Source organism: Colobus angolensis, unplaced genomic scaffold (assembly GCF_000951035.1).
Source record: "Colobus angolensis palliatus isolate OR3802 unplaced genomic scaffold, Cang.pa_1.0 Scaffold183, whole genome shotgun sequence".
In the NCBI taxonomy this organism is placed as follows: Eukaryota; Metazoa; Chordata; class Mammalia; order Primates; family Cercopithecidae; genus Colobus; species Colobus angolensis.
In genome coordinates, this window is record NW_012114966.1 from 3,417,122 (window position 1) to 3,439,172 (window position 22,051).

The following is a 22,051-nucleotide window of genomic DNA, read 5'->3' on the forward strand; positions in this document are numbered from 1 at the left end:
AACCCTTCCTTTCAAAGTGAATCCCAAACTGAAATTTATTCTCTTTCCATTTCCTTCATCTAGGCTTCTTAGAGTAGTATAGGGTGCTGAATGTTTAACAATGAGTGTTTCTTTTGGTCCATCTTTGAGATCGATCTGTTTCATCAACAAATGACAATCATTTAATGATGGAATGTTTTCTCTCATTTCCATGGAAACACAACTGTTTGGCAACAGATTTGCAAAGTTGTTAAGACAGCTTTTACCTTTCAACCCTGGCTTGTGATACATTTCTTCATGCAGCAATATGCATTGGGTGCCTGTAACGTACTAGATGCTATTTTAGCTGCTGGGAATAGAGTGGAGACCAGACAAATTTCCTTGATTCCTGTTAGTAAAAGTTAAATCTACAATAATACATTTGATGCCACTTCTAATACATACATTCAAAGTGGAAATATAAAAATATATATTGCACAAAGCCAAATATAAAACCCTAGACTACCCTATCCTCAAAGGATAGAGGAAAAGACTGTAGTCATCTGCAGTCTTCCCTGTAGACAAGAAAAAGAAGCAAAGAGAGGGAAAGACAGACAATGAAGTAAGATAGTAGTGAAAATGGTGAAATTAAAACTCCTACCAATGCAGATGAGCACAGACAACTCTGCATCAGGTAGTAAGAGACTCCTTCATTTACGTATCTCCAGTTGTCAGCTCTGTATTTCACAAATTAGAATTTGATAAACAGAAATGGCTACTTTAGTGGAAGTTGAGCTTACCATTCACTTTACTTGCATTAGTAACTGGATTTCCCAGGCAAGGTTGGAAGAAAATCCCAACTGGAATGAATAAGCCAGTAGAAACGTGCAAGTAATAATCACAGCTTAGTTTTAAGAGACAAAAAGACTAAAAACAAGACTGTGACAATATAAACAAAGATTAAAGATGATGTCTGCTTATGTAAATGTCTCCAGTAAAAGAAACTACAGACCTGGGTTCTAATGTAGTTAAATAACTGCTGCTCTTCTGACTTCATCTTTTGTATCATGCTTTTGCTGAATAAAACTCTTGACAAATCAATAGGTTGGGTGAGATCATCAAAGCAAAATTATTTTACAAGTCAAGCTTCCCTATCAGCTGGCTCTTCCAAGGCAGATTACAGCATTTGTCTCAATGAACATCAAATTAAACAGTTCCTCTGTATTTCTGGAGGCAAAGTCTGAAAGTGCAAAAGCCAACATGCTAAGAAACTTTTTTTTAAGGATTGAGAAACATTTCCCCCAGCTTACAAAGACACAGTTTTGACTATAGCTTTTTTTTTTTTTCTCCCCTAAAACTCTGTCTGCTAAAGGGAAGGGGGAGACTAGCTTAGCTGAGCCTAAGCCAGGAATCTCAGTGTGTCTCAAGGTATGTGCCTCCCCAGGCACCTATTTCATGGGGAAAAAAAGAGTTTGAGGGAAAGTTTTAGTGCAGGTGATGATATCGATAGATCCTGGGGATGAAGGGCATGAAATCTGGTACATCTTCCTCAAAAAGGCCTCACAGTGTGAATTTCAGTCCTGGACGGTCTATTTTCTCCACATCTGGGTGGGGCCCAGTTCAGGGTTTGGGAGCACTGGGAACCAAAGGGAAGGTGACCCATTTGGCAGTGCCTTGAGGGCTGCAGTATTAGGCGCTCCTGAATGTTGCTTTGTAGGAAGAGAAACCACGTCACAGAGGAAGAGTTGAGGCATCATTCTGAAGGCAGGTGAACTTTCCAGAAGGCCAGAGTGAAGGATCATGGATGGGCTCGCCTATACGGCACTCCCCAGGGACGCCCCAGGCCGCCCTGCAGAATTGGGGAAGGGGTCAGAGTGGTGTGGCTTCAGATCTGAGAAATTTGAATATCTGTGTTACTAGGCTCTTTTTCATCTCCAGAGCCACTGTCCCATCTCCCTTTTGGCTTTTTATCTCCTCCTTCTTCATAATTCTTCCTTCTAGGAGAAGTGGCCTAACCTTGCCAAAGTACAATTTTTTTTTCTAATAAATACACTTATGCATTTCTTAAAAATCAAGGCTGCCCTGATGTGCCCTCTTGGCACTAAGGAAATAAATAACCAGAGGGGACACAGCTAGGGGAAGAGGAAAAAATCAGATCTCAAGACAGATTCTTTGAACTACCCTTTCTCCATTCCCAACTTCCACCCCGCTATGGCTCTTAGGACATAGCACCTGAGCAGGCACCTCAGTCTGGGCAGAGTATGACCGGCACCAGGGCATGTCTGCCCTACCCAAGAAGGGAGACAGTTCCTGCAGTCACTTGTTTTCAGCCCTTGATGACCCCAAGACCTGTTCCCCACACTGCACATATTTTTCGCTTTTGGATGTCTTGGTGGGAGATGAACTTGGGATAACCAAAGGCCAAAGAACTCTCATCCAGGGGGCCCCCCCAGGTGCCTGGCTTCTGGAAATTCTTCCAGTTTGGGCCTGGGTGGAAGGTCTCAGTGATGTGCTATGGTTTAGCCAGCCCAGAGTCGCTCTGATCCAGCAGGCAGAAGGTGACATGGCGGGCAAAGGACCACTCAAGGAGATTGTCAAAGGCACCAGGCAGCAAGTCAGCGTACAGTGAGAGGCGTGTGCCCTCACCACTGCCTTTGCCATTGAGGAATGCAGACACCTGCAGCTTGTAACCACACTTATGTGTGTAGAAGGCTGGGCTGAAGCACTCAAGGTTGGGCTTGGCCTTGGCCTCCTGTAGCCGCCGACCATAGCTGCCAGTCTTCCAGATAAGCACACCATCACTGCCCACTGATAGCTCCTCCAGCTCTTGCTGAAGGTCCTGCAGCTCCTGTCATTGCCAGCTCAACAGAGCACACATCATGGCCAGATGTGGCTTCACACTCTCCTCCACATGCCATGCCATTGCCCACTTAGGGCACCTGTGCTTGCAGCTGGAGTCTTTGAATGAGCATAGCACCAGGGCGCTGCTACAGCTGTCCTTCAGATGGCCTGGCAGGTCCTCCTGAGCCACAGTGCCCACACTACAGTACAAATTTTAATCCGTAAAATTGGGAGAATGATAACATCTACTGTAAGATGATGCATGTATGTGCTTAAGTACGTGGCATACTGTCAGAGTTCAATAATGACTGAATCTATTATTATTGTACTTGGAAACACTCCTAATCGATTTGAAAGCAATTAGCTAAAAGCTGGTTATTGTTGGCTTCTGAAAGATAAGGGGCATTGGTGAGGCACAGGATTAAATTGACAGAGAAGTCTGTTGGTGGGTATATCCAGGATTATTCTGTCCTTGTGCCAATCTGCTTAGATGTCTTTGAGAAAACGAGCAGGAGAGGCAGAGCACATCAGACAGTCAGAAGATATTTAGCGAACGCCTCCTACGTGCTAGCACTGGAAATAGAGCGATGGATGAAACTACCTACATCTTCTCATAGAGCTTACAAGGAAACAGGAAAGGCAAATATTAAAGAAATGTCAACTCAAATACTCATTAATTGCAGGTTGTGTGGGGTATTACAAAATGCCCACTGCTTACTGACCCATTTGGGCAACATTTTGTATCTTCCCAGCAGATCGCCAGCCCAGAAATCAGATTCAGTTTTTCTTAAACAGATCCAATTTTCCCTGGATTCAGATCCAGGTCACTTACTACTAAGATCAAATTTAGTTTCTGAGTCTCGGTTACCTTATTTGTAAATTGGGGATGTTATAATCATTCCAATCTCAAAGGATTATTGGAGGGTTCATTAATTGAAGCCTAGGTGAAATCTCCCTCAATGCCTGGCTCATGGTGAGTCCCAGTAAATGCTATTTCATTCCTTTTTCTAGTGTAGAAACACATTAAACTTATGAGTGGGCTGCTCTGAGTATCAAACTTGAAGACAAAGATAAGATGAACACACATACTCCTCACGTGTGAGGTTTGAGCTCTTAATTCAGAGAAATGAGTGTATTAACAGAAGAACATTTTTGGCAATGTTACTGAGTCCTCCCTCTCTGGATTGTTCCGTGTCAATTGTATTTTAAACAAGCTATGAATGGGAACCAAATCAAAACCATTTTGTTTTAGCAGCAGCAGGTTAAAAGTTGTCTTACTACGTTGTCTGAACTACATCATCCAATAAAAGTCTAAGGCCGGGAACGGTGGCTCATGCCTCTAATCCTAGCTACTTGGGAGGTTGAGGCAGGAGAATTGCTTGTACCTGGGAGGCGGAAGTTTCAGTGAGCCGAGATAGCACCACTGCACTCTAGCCTGGGTGATAGAGCAAGACACTGTCTCAAAAAAAAAAGGCTAACCCCCAGTGAATAGGGAGGGTTCATGGTGTGCCTGTGGGCCTGGGTGTGTGTGGCAGGTCGTGAGGGGTTAGAAGGTGGTGAAGGGATACATCTATGTGGGAATTTGATTTAATGTAAGGGCCAAACTAAACCTTTGTGAAAGGGAAACTCAGTGATCATCAAATTATGAAATTGGCAAGTTTGATTCAAACTATTTTCATAACAAGTGGTTTAGGGAGCCAACAACTTATTGGGAATTATTAGGAAATAATAATTTGCCTATATAACTGTGCCATGTTTCTAGTCGACAATTTCAGAACAAATTGGCAATTTGGTCAATGATGGCATGATATTAAATAATAATAATATATTAGATTAGGCTTAGAAGGCTAGTGAGTGATCATTTCTTCCAGCCCTTGTTAATATTGGTATTCTTCACTTTGTAAACATATATCCTCACATACAATATTTTAATGTACTTTATTATACTTTAAACAAAGGTCATTTAATAATGTGGGTGATTTCGGGGATCTAACTTTTGATATTTTAAAATGCCTATTGTCATTAGTTGCTATGGGCAAGAGCAAAAGAAAAGAAAGTCTTTTATTTGCCTTCAGCAATTTCATAGCTTTCATCTTTAATTGGTTAAAATTGGCAAAGGATTCTTTCGAAATGTGTGTTCGTTTATCAATGAGTGTGCCTGATATTCTAAAGTAGGTATTTTAGGGAAGTTTGCAGACAATGCACTGCTGTGATTAAGCAGGGCTTTATAATTTACAATAGGCTGGTGTTTAAGATGGTTGGTAGAAACAGAAGGACTTGCAAACACCATTGTTCTTTTTGTCTGGGAAAACTGTGTAAGATTATTTTAGTAATTGGGCTCATTACTTTAATATAGCTGAATATCAAAACATTCAGTTGTGAAACCAAATAATGTGTGGATGTTATGTTTCTGCAGACTTTAGGGATATGGATCACAGATGTCATTTGGAACCAGCTGAAACTCAAAGGAGTGTTTTTAAATAACCAATAAACTCTCAGTATTAGCTAAGGTACTTGAAAATTTCTACCATAATATTTAACCAAATTCTCATTTCTTTTTATTACTTAAAAAAAAAGTATTATGTAGGATAACATCAATTTTGCCAGCTGGCTGGATCTCTGATATTTATACATTTTCATATGCAGATTTTCAATTTTTAACATGCAGATTTTCAATATTTAGTTGAAGACCATTACTTCATCACTTGGCATTTGGAGGGATAGTCATCAAAATTGTAATTTAGGCCAGACACCATGGCTCATGCCTATAATCCCAGCACTTTAGGAAGTCAAGGCGGGTGGATTACCTGAGGTCAGGAGTTTGAGACCAGCCTGGCCAACATGGTGAAACCGCGTCTCTACTAAAAATACAAAAATTAACCAGGCATGGTGATAGTCCCGTTGCTCAGGAGGCTGAGGCTGGAAAATAGCTTGAACCCAGGAGGTAAATGTTGCAATGAGCCAAGATTGCACCACTGGACTCCAGCCTGGGCAACAGAGTGAGACTCTGTCTAAAAAAAAAAAAAAAAAAAATTCGTTTTATTATTTTGTGTGTGTCCTGCTTTATATTTATGGAGAAACTAAGGACTAGATAGTTGAGAAAGATTAGTTAAGATTTTCAGTTTGCTTGGGTATGGACGAATTTTGGATATTTTATTACAGTCTAAAGTTTTGTAAGTTTATTAAGTCATATATTTCTACAGGGAAAAGTTCTCATTGTAAGGCAAACAGAAAAATTCATACCTTCGTGACCATTCAACTCATTTTTTTAAAAGATTCATAGTTTAATGGTCAATAAAACATGATCCATTTGTGATGCAAAACAAAACAAAACAAAACAAAGTGAATTTCTTGCATTGAAATATCACCAAAACGTTTATAACAACAGACTTGAGAGACTCTAGCTTTTTTTGCCTAGAAGTTGAATGTGGAAATTCAAACAGCTTGACACCAACTTGAACTTTGAAACATTCTCAGGGTCTCTTAACAAACAGCTGTGAAAAATATGTGAGCAGCTGAGTGCCTGAGCATTTATTAATCCCAAACAAATGGGCACACTAGGAAAGGAAATGTAAAGTCACTTCCCAAGTGTGTAAATTTGAAAGTTTGTAAAATTTTTTGAACTAATTATTTTTCTGTTGCCAATACACATTTTGGTGCACTTGAAACTACAAAATTTTCACTGAGTAGCGGGACAAATCAATTGATTCTCTAGGTCATTCTGGTGCTTTGAATATAAAGAGTTTACATTTTCAACTATATAACTTACCATTGTGGTAGTAGTTAAGCCGTCCAATTTAGAGAAAAATTGTTATACTTTTCTCAAGAGGAAATGCTGCACCCTAACTAGATGAAGCCTTGGGATAATCTCTAATTGAAAGGGTTTCTGCTAATGTCACTATATTTGGATGACTGTCTGCTATTACTTCCCAGGAGCTAGGGTTTATCTCTCCATAAAAGCAATGCCCTTGGGTCCCCTGGATGGCCATATAAAAGTGGACCAACTACTATTTTTTTTTTTCTTTTTTTGAAACAGAGTCACTCTGTCGCCCAGGCTGGAATGCAATGGCGCCATCTCGGCTCACTGCTGCAAGATCCGCCTCTTGGGTTCACGCCATTCTCCTGCCTCAGCCTCCCGAGTAGCTGGGATTACAGGCACCTGCCACCATGCCCAGTTAATTTTTTATTTTATTTTTTTAGTAGAAACAGGATTTCACCATGTTCTCCAGGCTAGTCTCGAACTCCTGACCTCAAGTGATTCGCCCGCTTGGGTCTCCCAAAGTGCTGGGATTACAGGCGTGAGCCACCGTGCACAGTCTACTGTTTTAAAGTATGAGGACGTCTTAGGGCAAAATTATATTTGAATTAGGAAATTATATGTCCTCAATTTAGTATCAGTTGGAGTTTTTAGTTCAAACCAGAGGTCTCTTGTACCTTTGTGTTGATAATGAAGACTTTTCTCTCTGGGATTTAGGTCCACCCTTCTTGGGTTGACACCAGTTTCTGAAAACTTACTTGGATCTTGCATACAGAGTAACTTGCATGAAATTCTCCTTTCCTGGGCACATAATCATACTGTTTAGATGCCAAGGCCTACATCTGTTTTGAAAGCCATTTCAATTGGCTGCTCCAAATAGCTCTAGGACTTAACTTCTCTTCATGAGTCATTCTGTCTTTTCAAATCCTCCAGATTGGTTTCTTCAAGTTTCAAACTTCAACTCAACAAATATTTACTGTGGTCCTTCCATACTAGTGACAACATTAGAAATAAAAGCTAGATAGAATCTTGGTCTCTGCTCTTATTCTGATCTTTCTGTCTGAGAGGAACTGCCATGAAATCGAGTAACTACTACACCATGGTTAAGTGCTATGAGAGTTGGTTGAAAGGAACAAAGAGAAGAACCAGTAACCACATTGAATATTAGGCTCTATCACTTCCTTACTAGCCTTCTGCCTTGCATAGGCTGTGGAATTTCCCTGAACCTCAGTTACTTCTTCTGTAAAACTAGAATATGCATGTGACATGCCACATAAGATTATTGTGAGGACTAAATGAGATGGCCAAAGTACACCTCTTATCATGGTGCTTAGAGTATAGGCATTTGCCATTAATGCTCACCTACTGTTATTATAATCATATAATGCTTGTGATTTACCAAAGTGTATTTATGTATTAGAAAATTTTAAAGCTAGAGGGACTGCAGAAATAATGTAGTTCAATAATAGACACCTACATCAGTCAGGGTCCAGTGAGACAGAAAACTCTCCAGTTGTTTGAACACGAAATAATTTAATACAAAGAAATGTTAACTAGATCTAAAGTTGTCAATTATGTAACCAAAAAGAAAAAACTTAGAGGTAGCAATTATAGGGCTGAAGGCCCAAAAGGAAGACACTGGAATGATGACAATTTAGAAGCGTGGAGGAGGGGTCCCAGAGCTGTAGCTCAGAAGAAGCACTCTATGGAGCTAGTTTTAGATTTCTGAGGAGGAGGCATTGGCCGGCCAGTGCTTGAGCTGATGTACTTACGGGGGTGCAATGAAGCTGGTGCTACATATGTTGAAAAACTGCATATTGGATTCAGCTGCTGCTATTGGGAGGCCTGTGGCTGCCAAGGCAAAGATCCCAGTGCTGAGCAACACACACAGGGGCAAGAGAGAAAGAATGCTACCTAACTTCCTGCGTCCATTTCTTGCAAGAACTGGCTGTATCTTGACCTAAAGTTCAAGTCAAACCCATGTCTTTAAAAGAAATTCTCCATTCTTATTTAAGCTAATGAGAATCTCTATTACTTGGGGAAAAAAGTTTTAACTAATACACATTTTGTGAATCAAAATAACAAACGCCTTTCTGGAATGCAATGCACCTTTTACCACAACACCGACCTCAATGTGACCATATCTTTTAAAAGTCCACACTAAGAGTTGCAGGTAGCTCAGAGAACATGGGTTAAAGTTTTGCTTATATAAATTCATCTATGACTCCAGATATTCCCTGTGCATTTTACTGGGATCTGTTGATATAGCTCCATGCTTTTGGAATTTTTTCACTGCTTCTGAGTGCACTATGTGTGTAAATCTGTGCGGAATGGCCAAAGCAATTTGGAAAGAATGACTGTTGACAACTTTTAGTTCCACCTCATACTCATAGGCTTGGTCAAAGGAAATCTCTAATTTCTTAAAGTGAATTACAGCTCTCCTGAAGTGAGTGAGCTAACGAAATATGTTCATTTTGCGTGTCAAGTTTGGTGGTGTGGTTCATTTCAACGGACACTTCAGTGCATCTAACAGTTTCAGTATCATGATTATGAGCTCTCTCTGGTGCCAAAAATGCCTGGAAAAGCCTGTTGTATATGAGTAGTGCAAGTCATGAGTGTTCATCTGAAAATTGTTTTGAGTAGAAAAATGATGTTTCCCCATCCCATCTAGAACAATTATTTTGGATAATGTAAAGGCAGAATTTGCTGTTCAACACAATATGTTTGGCACTGCAGGAGATAATTGGAAGAGAAACTAGCAAATAATGAATGGGGAAAAATAAGCAAAATAGCAGGATAGGGTCGTACCTAAGCTTTTATTTTTGGGGGGTGTCTTAATGATTTTCTGATCCAGATTTGTCTAAGTTTCAGGGTAGGCATTGTTGAATGATGAGGAGAAACAGAGAAAAGAGGGCTTAAGCTCAATTAAAATCAAACACTTGGCACAGCACCAGCATATACTTGAATGAACGTTTTCCCCTTATTTATTGCCGTGTGTGTGTGTGTAATTTTGTAGCTACAGCCACACACACCAACTGTCAGTTCAGAATATCTTATAGGCACTTTTGGTTCATGTGTTAGGAGGTGCACAGTTTACCATCATGTTATTTGTGTGGTGCTGACTCATATCACATGGGTAGGCTATTCTGAGTTTTAATCTTGCCTGGATATATCCTTTAAAAATACATCTTCATTCATTTGTATGAGCCAAAGTATTTGCAACTAATTTCTTTTCCTTCTGTGCCCTATTACATTTCACTGCATGACAAGTATTTTTTAAGCATTTAGAGGAAAATGCAATGATGACATAAAAAAGCCTTTAATTGGATCTGGATGGAAGTCTCTTGCTATATTAGAAGGCTTAGTTGTATAATACTAAAAATTGTACCAATTGTACAAGTCTGGAGGCAAAGAATTTGTGGTGTTTGTGTAGGTTTGTTCCTGAGCTAGCGTGATGCAAGAGTTTTGTAAGGACTTCCTAGGTGTCCTTCTGCTTCTAACACCCTAAAACCCCTCAATCCCAGGTGTCAACTTTGTGTGTCACCCAAAGTTATGTTCCAAGATGGTGACTTCTTATGGCTTTGGGTTAATGAAACAGGACTCCCAATTATATCATACAGAGATGGAGCTAGGACTTACGAGTGATGGGTTAGGTACATTGACTTAGAATCCAAAAATGGACCAGGCAGAGAAACTCAAAATGGAGTAGCTAATTTCTATTGAGCACAATCAATATGCCAGGCACTATTCTAGATGCCTCACATGTATGAGTTCATTTAGTCCATCCAAAAACAATTATTATGGCCACTTTCAGATGAGAAAACTGAGTCAGAGGTAAGAAAGTTGCCAGAAGTCATGCAATTACTAAGGGCCAGAGATGATTCAAATCCAAGCAGTTGAATCTAGAGCTCACCTTTCTAACCACTGGATTCTACCACTGCCCAAAGGGCTCTTCAAAGCCCTGGACCATCACGTGGGGACTCCTAGAAGTCTTAGTGCTTAGAAGTCTTCCCAACTGTGCCAAAGCAGATTAGTTAATATTATCATGGCTTAATTGTCTCCTACTTTATAGATCTTATCATAATGGTAATGAGATAATTATGTAAGTTGTTACTCATTTAATGTGTGTTTCCCTGCCAGACTGTAATTAGCCTAAGAGCAGACACCAGATTTGTAAGCTTAGTCTTGCATTCCCAGGTTCTAATCCAACACATCAAATGCATTCAATAAATTCTTGTTGAAATAATAAAAATGACTGATTATTATATTAATGATCTATTACTGAATAACAAATTATCCCAAAATACAATGGCTTTAAACAACAAACACTTATTATATCACAGTGTCTGTGGGCTGGGAGTTCAGGAGTGGCTTAGCTAGATGCTTCTGGCTTGGGGTCCCTCATAAAGTTGCAGTCAAGGTGTCATCTGGGGATGCTGTCATCTGAGCCCTTGGTGGGGCTATAAGATGGCTCACTCACATGGCAGGATGCCTCAGTTCCTTGCCGCATGGTCCTGTCCATAGAATTTCTTCACAGGGTATTCTCATGACACGGCAGATAGCTTCCTGGGGAAAGCAGGAAGGCAGCCATGATGCTTTTTATGACCTTAAAGTTACACAGTGTCACTTCTACCATATTCTATTCATGCAAATCAAGTCTTAGTCTAACCTACACTCAAGAGGAAGGGAATTACACTCCCCTCCCTCTTTTGAAGAGAAACACATTAAATAATGGGTGGCCATATTTTAATATCACCATACCTTCTTACTTTATTTTACATAGGTGATATTTCAGCATGCAGGAATGAGGCTCCTACAAGGAGAATTTTCTTCTTAAAGAACAAATATAGATTAAGGACATGGAGGTAGAGAAGCAAGATTTGTTGGAGAACAACAAGTATCCTAGATTAGAAGGTAGAGGAAGGGTATAGGAACAGGGAAGAGAAGGCAAATAAAATGGGAAGAGCAAGGGGAATGTGAATAATTTTTAGTTACCATGGTGAACAAAGGAAAGCAGTGAAATGACATGATTAGAAGGGACATTCCTTTAGGAATATTTATCTGAGAATGTGGAAACAATCAATGGAGACTGAAATCTGAAATCATTAGGAGGCCACTGTCTTTGCAGCAGATCTCCAGGACCTTAGCTTGAACAGAACAGTGGGAGTAGAAAGCAGACAACAGATCCTACAATGCTTGGTTGGCTAATTAAATAAGGAATGAGCCCAGAAGGAGCTTCCAAAGGTGACATAACATTTTGGATTTCGCTGGTGGTATGCAATCAAAAAGGAAATAAGGAGGACCAGGGGACAGTGGTATGACTTTTGCAAGCAGATCCCGTATGATGAGAAAGAATCCCAGGATATTGACTGTATGCTTTCCTAGATAGATAACCGTGACATTGGATTTCATCTGTTAACCCTGGGTTGTGGTAGGATGTCCAAGGACATCCAAGGGTTAGAAGCCTAGAAATGTGGCAATAAGAAATGTGGGTTTGGAGGTCATGAGAGAGGTCAGACTTAAAGACCAGTCCTACTGTCCATAAAAGTGAACACATAGGCAAAACCTCCTGGAGCCAAACATGTTACTGGGCAGTGTCAGGATTTCTGCTACTTACTTGTAATATGAGTTCTGCAGCTACAAGCACATCATGTTAATGCTATGACTTGCCTTTTAAAACTCATTTTTCTTTAAAGAATTATTCGGTAGAAAAAGTGCTCAGGCAGCTATTTCAGTTCTGGTTAGTGTCACTGTATTAGATTTTTATTGCTGCTATAACAAATTACCACAAATTTAGTGGCTTAAAATGAAACCAGTTTATCTCTAACTTCCCAAGTTCTGGAGGTTAGAAGTCCAAAATCAGTTTCACTGTGCTAAAGTCAAGGTGTCTGCTGGCTGGCTTCTTCAGGAGTCTTTGAGAGGAGAATCTTCCTTACCTTTTTCACCTTCTAGTTGCCACCTATATTCTTTGGTCTGTGATCCCCCCTTCCTCTACCTTCAGTGAGTGTTGTTCCAATCTCTGCTTCCATTAGTACATGGCCTCCTCTGACGCTGATGCCTCCTGCATCCCTCTTTGAAGAACTGCTGTGTTTGCATTGCATCCACTTGGATAATCCAGGATAATCTCCCCATCTCAAGGTCCTTCACTTAATCACACATGCTAAGTCCCTCTTTCTGTATTAGGTAATATTCACTGATTCTGGCAATTAGGATATGGACCTATCTGAGAGGCCACTATTCAGCCAAAAGTCAGTTGGGTCCAAATATACTCTATGTGCTTCCAAATTCCCAATGTCCACTTGAACACACACAACTTATGTGAAGTTTGTAAACATCCCTTCTTCCACCCTCGCAGCTTCAAGAGGTTTTATCGATTTCATCATCATCATCATCATCATCATCATCATCATGACGATTCTAGAAAGGCCTTTGGTATCATCACAGAGCTACATGGTCTAAAGAGATCTCAAATTTCAGCCAGTCCAGCACCAGTTGAGTATTTATATCTGTTGGTCTTCAGATCTGAAGATGGAAAATGAAGCACTTAAATTTACTTCTAAATTTCTCCATCAATTTGTCTTCCTTATGTGCCATTGATTCCTTGGCAACCCACTCTATTCTCCATGATTTCTCTTTCTTTAGCAAAGAGTATGTCTAGCAAATTTCTAACGTAATGTATTAGAAGGGTTCAACATCCTGATCAGAACAACAGACATAAATTTCCTACGATGATTAGCCAAAGTTTGAAGTCTCTTTAGACCCTCAGCTTCTATGATTCTGTTAAAGGTTTTCTTAAAATGATATTGATGTGAATGCCAATATGATATAAATGTATCATATTTCACTAGAAACGATTTCATCTTTAAAATGAAATATATTTTATTTTAAAATAAAACCTGCTGAAGTGTAAATCACTGTATTATTGCTCACTGTTGAACCGAGGTTGCAATCCTTGATCATATAGTTTGTGAATAATTTTCAGTGATCAATATTTTCAGGTGTCAGGAGTATGAAAGAAAGATCTGGGATTTACAGTTGAACAAATCTGGTTTCAAATTTCAGCAATGCAGTCAAGTTATAGGCAAGTAGGTTAAATTCTCTGAGTCTTTGCTTCTTTATTGGAGAAATGGGAATAGTAATACCCACAACTACAAGAACTAGGGGATTAGAAGTGATAATGATGTAAAGTACCTAGTACTGCTTGGCATGTAGTAGACACTCAATAAATGCTAATCCCAGTCACTCAACTAGCGCTTATCTTTTATGTGTCAGGAACTGGACTTGGTGACTTGGCGCTAATTCTTTACTCCTTCCACTTCATACTTATCACCACGTATACAACAGAAGAAAAATGTCCTTAACTTGACATTCCCGATCCCTGACAAACTGTGTTTATGTCCGTAATAAAAAAAAAAATTAGAAAATATGTTAATGATGAGCAGGATTATAATTATAATGTGAAGGATGATTATTCATTAGCTTAGTAAGTCTCCATGTTTACTGACAGCTGTTATTATATAAAATTATAAACTGTAAGGAAGAAAAGGCTAAAATGGTTATGTATGACTGGTTCATTCAGTTAGGCAATGAGAATTACTATAATCCCTGAATTCATAGGTCAAAGATGTGCTCATTGTTGAAAAAGAAAAACATGATTAAAATCCAGTCTTTATTGTATAGTTATTGTAAATAAATTTGTTACAGTTTTCAGCTACACTATTACCAAGTTTGCCTTCTTTTGTTATTTGTGACTGAAACAAATTAACCAAAAATAGATTTAAAACATTTGTTTTCTTCATTTATTTAAACTTTCTGAAATATTTTATGCTCCATACAGGGTGTATTAGTCTATTCTCCCGTTGCTAAAAGGACATAACCAAGACTGGGTAATTTATAAAGGCAAGAGCTTTAATTGACTTGTGTTTCCACAGTACTGGGGAGATCTCAGGAAACTTACAATCATGGCAGAAGGGGAAGCAAACGCATCCTTCTTCACATGGCGGCAGGAAGAAGAATGAGTGCCAAGCAAAGGTGAAACCCCTTATAAAACCATCAGATCTCCTGAGAACTCACTCACTATCACAAGAAAGGCATGGGGGAAACCACTCCCATGATTCAATTATCCCCACTCAGTCCTGCCCTTGACATGTGGGGATTATTACAATTCACCTGGGGATTATTACGATTCACCTGGGGATTATTACAATTCAAGGTGAGATCTGGGTGGGGACAGAGAGCCAAACCATATCACAGGGATGGAAAGTAGATTGTTGGTCTCAACACTGTGTTCCTCCATCTTGGGTCTGGACAGCAAATGCAGAACATCATCATGTCCCTCAATACCAGAAATGTACAGGGAGTATATGGTTTTGAAATTTCTTAAGTTTAACTGTGTGTCCGAACTGCCAATGTAAGTTATAAACTCAGTAGTGATACAAGTTACCTCTCCATCTGTCTTTTCCTTTGGATTTTAAAAATATTCTCTCTAAAATTGCTTTCCCCTTATACCAAAGATACATCTATTTTAGAAAAAAAAAAAAATATATATATATATATATGTGATCCATAAGATATTTTGGATTCTGAATAATCAATTTTTATTTCACCTTGCTTAGTTGGAAGACAGTCTGAAGTTCAGTCACTGATTAGAAAAAAATGGAACAAGAGAACAAGGGCACAGCCAGACCCCCTTTGTGTAGCAAAATACACATAGTTTTGTGGACATGAAGCCAAGGATGTGGAGATTGAATCTTTCATTATACTAGGGTGTGTTAGTTAAAGCATTTAACTAGAGTGTTTATTTTTTACCCCTCTGGAATTATATGACCCTTAAAGCTTTAATGAAATTTCAGCCCATGACACTAATGGGATAGTTTTATTAATAAAGAAATTGTGGATAAATAGAATTCAAAATCAAGAGTGTGATAGGTTAATGGCAGATGGAATATAAATTCATTGAACTATTAGTGCAAGCCAAGTAAATTTGTATGCCTTAAATCTCAATTCAGAAATGAATACCAGGGATATTTTGCTACTTCCATTGTGTTTACTTGCCAATATCAAAAGATTTTTCTTAATGCAAGTGATAGCTTGTTAGTACTTCCTGTGGATTGTATCTAGCATGGCTGTATTAATTTGTTGCATATCTTCTCATGGAGATGTTAAACTACTATTAAGTGTGACAATGCTCAGTAATGAGGCTTTGGGATTAACCAGTGATAAGGGTGGAGAGGAAGCATCATTTATCTTGACACTTTTCCTTCCAGTAACTTGAATGGAATATATATTGATTTAAATTTTCCTAGTTGTTATTCTTAAGATTAAAAAATGTAGTTATTAACATTATGAATGAAACTTTATGTATTATGTTCCCTCATAAAAATGCAGAAATTCACTCATTTGTCTACACTCCCCTAATATCCTTCGTCTTTTATTCTCTGTGTATTCTTGGAGTCGTGACAGAGTACAAACTAGTAACAATTATTTACTAACTTATTACTGTAAAATATTTTTTAGTATCACATATTTTCATTTTCAAGAATTATCACATTTTCATCCTGTTTTGTAATAATATTCAAAAATAATTATATAATGAAAATGGAAAAAATATATGAGCAATTCTATATTGAAATGACATTAATCTTCCATATTAACCTTTTATTAAATAAATTACTCATTCTTGGGCTTTTTATTTTGATTTATCTTTTCTGGTCCTGAAGACCTTTGTCTTCAGAAACCTGAGGCGTTTGTTTTATTATTTTAATTTATCATTTTATCTTTGAACATTTTTGTCTTATTATTTGACTTCTAGTGTTGTATAGAAGACCTTTAAGGCCAAGCTGAAATTTTTTCCTTTATAAAGCAATCCTCCTCCTGTAAAACCCAACTCTCTCTGGTTGCCTCTTGTGGAAAATCATCTTTACTTTTTGTAATTCCACTGTGTGAACAGGATATGTCTAAGTGCTGATGTCATTTTAACAAATTATCTTGCTACATGATGAATATATTTGATCTGCAAATTCAGATCTTCATCTCAGGAAATATTTTTCTTTTGTATCTAACTTTTCTTTTGATTTCATGTGTTTCTCTCTCATTTTCGCCAGTCTTCTAAATTGAGGAGAGTGTTTCAATCTTTTTATTTACATAACTAATTCTGTCTTTACCATACTCTACAGTTTACTGATTATAATACAGTTTAAAGTTTAGTTTTAGTAATATTAGTTTCTTCATTTTTTTCACTATCTACCAAGTTTTCTTTATTTTTCAGTATAAGACTATCATATAATCTTTTTTCTTTATCTCAGAGCCTGTTTTATTGGATTTTATTATGAGCACAAAACAGGTGCTATCTGAACTTTATTTCTGTTTTGATGTAGTGTTTTCATTTCAGGTGGATGCTGTTTATTTCTAGTTTACAATGTTATCTATCTTTATTTTGTTTTTATAGATTCTGTATTGTTTATCCACCCTTGAACATGAACATGAGATTGATTTAGGTCTGGCATTGAGTCTAAAACTGTTGGGCAGATTCTGCGTGGATCTTCTGATATGCGTACACCATATGAAGATATTTTCTAAATGTTGAAGTTGGAGTCTGAGCTGGTACAAGTTTCCGTGGTTAGTTCAGTGATACCCTCCGCTAGTTGTGAAAGGAGAAAGATTTAGGACTGCCAACAGGTTTAGAAGAACCACTTTATCTCTGGGTCATTTCTTCCCTGCTTTTGGAGAGGAAGTGGGACCAGGAGGCCCCTTTCCATGTCTGTGTTAAGGTTTTGCCTAGCTTTCACTCTCTGTACTCCACGGGTCTGCGTCTGCTCTCTCTGCTGCTGTGCATGTTCTTGGAAGAACACCACATTAAGGTGATGCCAGTCAATCTGGGTATTTCCCTTAATGGGGTCACGCTTATTTTTAACTCCTCACCCAAGACAGCTGCTTGGAAAGCTTGTCATCCATGGTGGCAAAGTGGTTTCTAATGGCAAATTCTCTATTTCTTCTCTTTCCCACCATTGGGAAGAAGAAATCGAATCCAAACCCCTCTTCCTCTATTTAGAGCAAGCTTGTCCAATCCACAGCCCGTGAGCTGCATGCAGCCCAGGATGGCTTTGCATGAGGCCCAACACAATTTTGTGAACTTTCTTAAAACATCATGAGTTTTTTGTTTTTTGTTTGTTTGTTTGTTTTTGCTCATTGGTTACTGTGTTGTATATTTGTGGCCCAAGACAATTCTTCTTCCTGTGTGGCCCAGGGATGCCAAAAGATTGGACACCCCTGATTTAGAGGATGTGGATGGATTCTGCCTCTTTACTTAATACATATTCATGACATTTAATTGTTGTTGAATTGCCTCTCTTAAAATTAGAGTGACATCCTCCCCCCAAGAAAAAAAGACCATAGAAAGTGCCCAGAAATACAGCTTTTGCAAAATGACACTTCTGATCATCAGTTTAACGACGTCCAGGATGACATTGCTTAGGAAAATGCAGTGTTCTCATTCGGCAGCAGACAATTTCAGGTGGAGTATCATTTACCATTGCCATTGTTGCTGATCAGTGGGTTGTCTCCCTTCCCTTAAAGGAAAAGCTACCCATGTAAACATTAAAAATAAATGCTTGGCACCCAGTTACAAAGCTTGAGGGATTCTCAGAGCATGGCTTAGAACTGCTTGGAAAGGTGACAGAGTTAAAATCCTAATCATTTTTTTAGAAAACCTATTCTAATTAGGTCAAAATTATGTATGCCTGAGATCATGACAGAATTGTATACCTAAAGCTTTTCATCAAATCTCTAGGTTCTAGCCTTTTCTCCATAATCTATTGGTCCTCCTGAGCACTCTCACGCTCAGATCAAGGGATTTCTTAATATCATTCTGGAGATTAAATTTTGATACTCTAAAAGGGCCTGAGTATGTGGATCTGCAACATTTGACTAATTTCCAAGGCATAGTGGAGCTTCTTGATGCAACATAGTTTTGAAAAAAAAAAAGGAGAAAAACATTGGTTAGCAGCCTATCTAAAGAACTTACAAATTAGTAAGATAAAGATAATCATACAGAGTAATAGGAAGAAGATACAAGCAGAAATTTTACAGAAGAAATTCAAGTAGCAATAAGCACACAAAGAGATACTCAACCTTACTAGTGTTCAAGGAAATATAAATTAAAACAGCTAGATGACATTTTACAATAGTAGAACTGGAAGAATTTCAGCAGTTTGCTAATAGAAAATGTTGGTGGAGAAAAGAGAATGCATAATCACTAATGGTAGGAGTGCCAACTGCTATTACTTTGGAAAGTGATTTGGTGATATTAAGCAGAGTTGAAAATGCCCATACCCCGTGACTCTTGATGTCACTTGTGGGTTTCTATCCTAGTGAAAATTTTGTGCGTGTGCAACACAGAGACATGCCAAAGAATGTTCTTTGCAGCATTGTTTTTAATAACAAAATCTTGGAATTGATTCCAATGTTTGTCAGTAAGACAGAGGAGAGTAATGAATTGTGATGCATCGATGAAGATGAAACATAGCTAAAATATTAATCGATTAATGAATTGTGATGATTAATGAATTGTGATGCATCGATGAAGATGAAGCATAGCTAAAATAAGTTAGGAATATTTTCATACTTCAACTTGGAAAGAGCTTAAAAACAATGTTGAATGAGAAATGCAAGTTACATTTTCATACAATTTCTTTACAAAATGGTGATATAATAATGTTATATGGCATTTATGGATATATATGTATATCTATATAACCACTCACATTACACGTTTAAAAGCATGATTTTAAATATACATACAGATTAGACATACTGTATGGTGATGTAATTTGCTTCTGGGATTGGAGAGAGAAAAATGTGTCTGAGCATGGGAAGAGACGAGATGTCATCTTCTTGGAAATGTGTGTGCTTATTTCTCTAAATAAAAGATATTTTGAAGTAAATAATGTAAAATATTGTTCATTTTTAGTGGTGGGTACATCAGTATTTATTGTATTTCCTTTGTAAATGTTAGGTTTTTTTCTTTCATTAAAAACATCTCAGACATTTACCCTTTAGGTCGCTGGCCCCCTGTAACTAAACCCTCTAAGGTCTTGTGAGCGGCAGAGCATTGGAAAGATGAGCAGGGGCTTCTCTTTCTTTTCTGTGCCTGGAAAGCTGTCTTGCCAGCTCTTGATTTGGTCTAGACCTAGCTTTTCTGGCAGCATGCTGCTCAGCTGAGCATATGTGAAATACTCTTAAAAGGCAATACCAATCCAATTTTGGGGGAGGATCTGTTTTAAAACTGCAATAATGTATCTGCAACTATTTTTAATTTTTTTAATATTTTAGGATAAATGTTAGAATACAATCTAAATAGAAAACAACAAAATGAGACATTTTTGTACTCAGACATTTTTCCTATTTGTTTCATTGCCAGCTTTAGCTGTCATTCTCAGGGGAATATAATTCTTGAAAAAGTAGATTGTGGTCTTTTTGTTTTACAACACAACGTTAGAGATGCACATATATTTCTCCGACTTTCTCTACCTAATAATCCTCCTTTTAATAGCTAACCCAAGAGCCTGAGTGTTGTTAAAGTAAAATGAATATGTAGAGGCAAATCTCTAAATGCAAGGATTTATCTGGGATATAACAATCGCAATTTGGGGAATACACACAGACCTGGTGGTCTTCAATATGTCTGAAGAACAAAGAGAAATTTGCAGGTTTTATAAAAAGGAGAAATGTTACATATTGCTCTTTTTTTTCATTGGCACAAGTACAGTTTTGGGGAACTGACAAGTTCTGATTGGTGAGTGATGGCAGTGGGTAAAATTAGAGTTGCAGCAGTTTATTTCAGAAGCCATTAGATCAAACTGGCCTCAGGTTACAGCAGGCAGTTTCAGCAACCAGGCTGCAGAAAATTAACATTTTTGGAGCAACATTATGTGTCCCGAGTGCTTTTCTCCTCCGGCTTCTGATTTTGTTTGAGTTGGGTATGATGAGAATGACCCAATTCATATGACTGACTTTCACGTTGTTATGAAAAGTAAAATCCAGGGGAAGAATTGCATTTTTAAAGATCTCACCAAAAATATTTGGAGGGCTTTGAAGTGTTCTAAAGGAAATCCTGCCTTGCCTTGGGCTGGTGAGGGCTGGGAGTAAAGAGGATAGATCAATATAGAAGCTCTGCCTGAAGTGCTGTGGTGATGAGAGGAAATGGCTTATCAGTTGCTTTTACAATCTGGAAAAGAAACCATTTATGGAATCAATGGCTGGGTGGCAGAGCCCAACAACTGGAGCTCAAAGATACACTACATCTTCATTACTATCAGTTACCTGCATCAGTGGGGTGGTAACAAGGGACCTAAATTCTACAGCCCAGTGCATTGTTGCAGTCAAAGACATCACCGTGGTTTTAGACATGATTATTATATGCAAGGAAAAGCCTGGCATTAATTCGTCTTATAGAGAAACAAATGCTGGTTTTACTTTTATTATTTACACAGCATAATATGTTCCTTTTGAGAAAATTTCAGCTCTATCTTGACCCACTTGCAAGGACCAGCAAAAATAATGGAAGGACATAAAATATAACTACTCTGGCAATGATGTGTGCAATCACCTCAGCTGCTGGAAAACTCTGGGTTGTTCAAACAGCTAATGCGAAGTCAAGAAGGAGGGAATATTTTTCTGATTAGTGCTGTGTAAGGAGTGCTGAAAAAGAGTACATAGAAAATGTTTGTACCCGAGTGAAACAGCCCAAGCAGAGCTGAAATAAGACCCCCTTTCATCCTGCAAGTTATTTCTGGGCTAGAATGTTTAAATAAGAACAAGACGGATAGTTCCTTAGGATTTCAGAGCTGGAACAGAGAACCTTTTAGCTGAGGCAGGGTGGAACTGTGGAGACAGTCACATTCCGAGGAAAAAGTCCTCAACCAAGAAGGTTTGGCACAGAAAGCAGCAGCAGGGCAGCTGGAGTCCAAAGACTTGCATCTTTCAACCGGGAAAATCTGTTTATAGGTCCTTGGAAATTTTGGATCCTTGCGGTCTGGCCTGGCTAGGGAATTGCATTGCAGTGTAAACAAACCATACTGGGCTTGAGCATTTTTCTTCTAAGCAATTCAAGCCGACCCTGAGATATTTCTTGAGACTTTGGGGGCCACATAAATAACTGCTCATTTTCCCCTCTGAGTTTAGATCTCACTGAGAAATTTATCACTGGAAATGAGATGATTAAAGACCAAAATTTTAATGACGAAAACTGAGCCAGAACAAAGCTTAGATCTGCAACCAGCAACACTTTTCTCTGTGAATTAACCTGCCTACTCAGCCAGGGCAGAAGGGGACAGCCATTGGTCTCTTGCTGGTGTTCTGGGGCCAGTCTGATCCTGCAGAGAATGCTGAGCTGCCCAGTCCTTCTCCCCAACTCACTCAGCTGCTCTGGGAGGAGGAGGAAGGGAGCAGGAAGAGAGAGGTCTCAGTGTTTCTCCCACACTTTTCCTGCCTAATGGA

General features: G+C 38.5%; 1 pseudogene; it reads right to left on the bottom strand.

The window, feature by feature from the left end:
• Positions 1 to 2,284: 2,284 nt before the first annotated feature.
• LOC105510152 lies at positions 2,285 to 7,373 on the bottom strand (annotated as a pseudogene).
• Between the last annotated feature and the right edge of the window lie 14,678 nt (positions 7,374 to 22,051).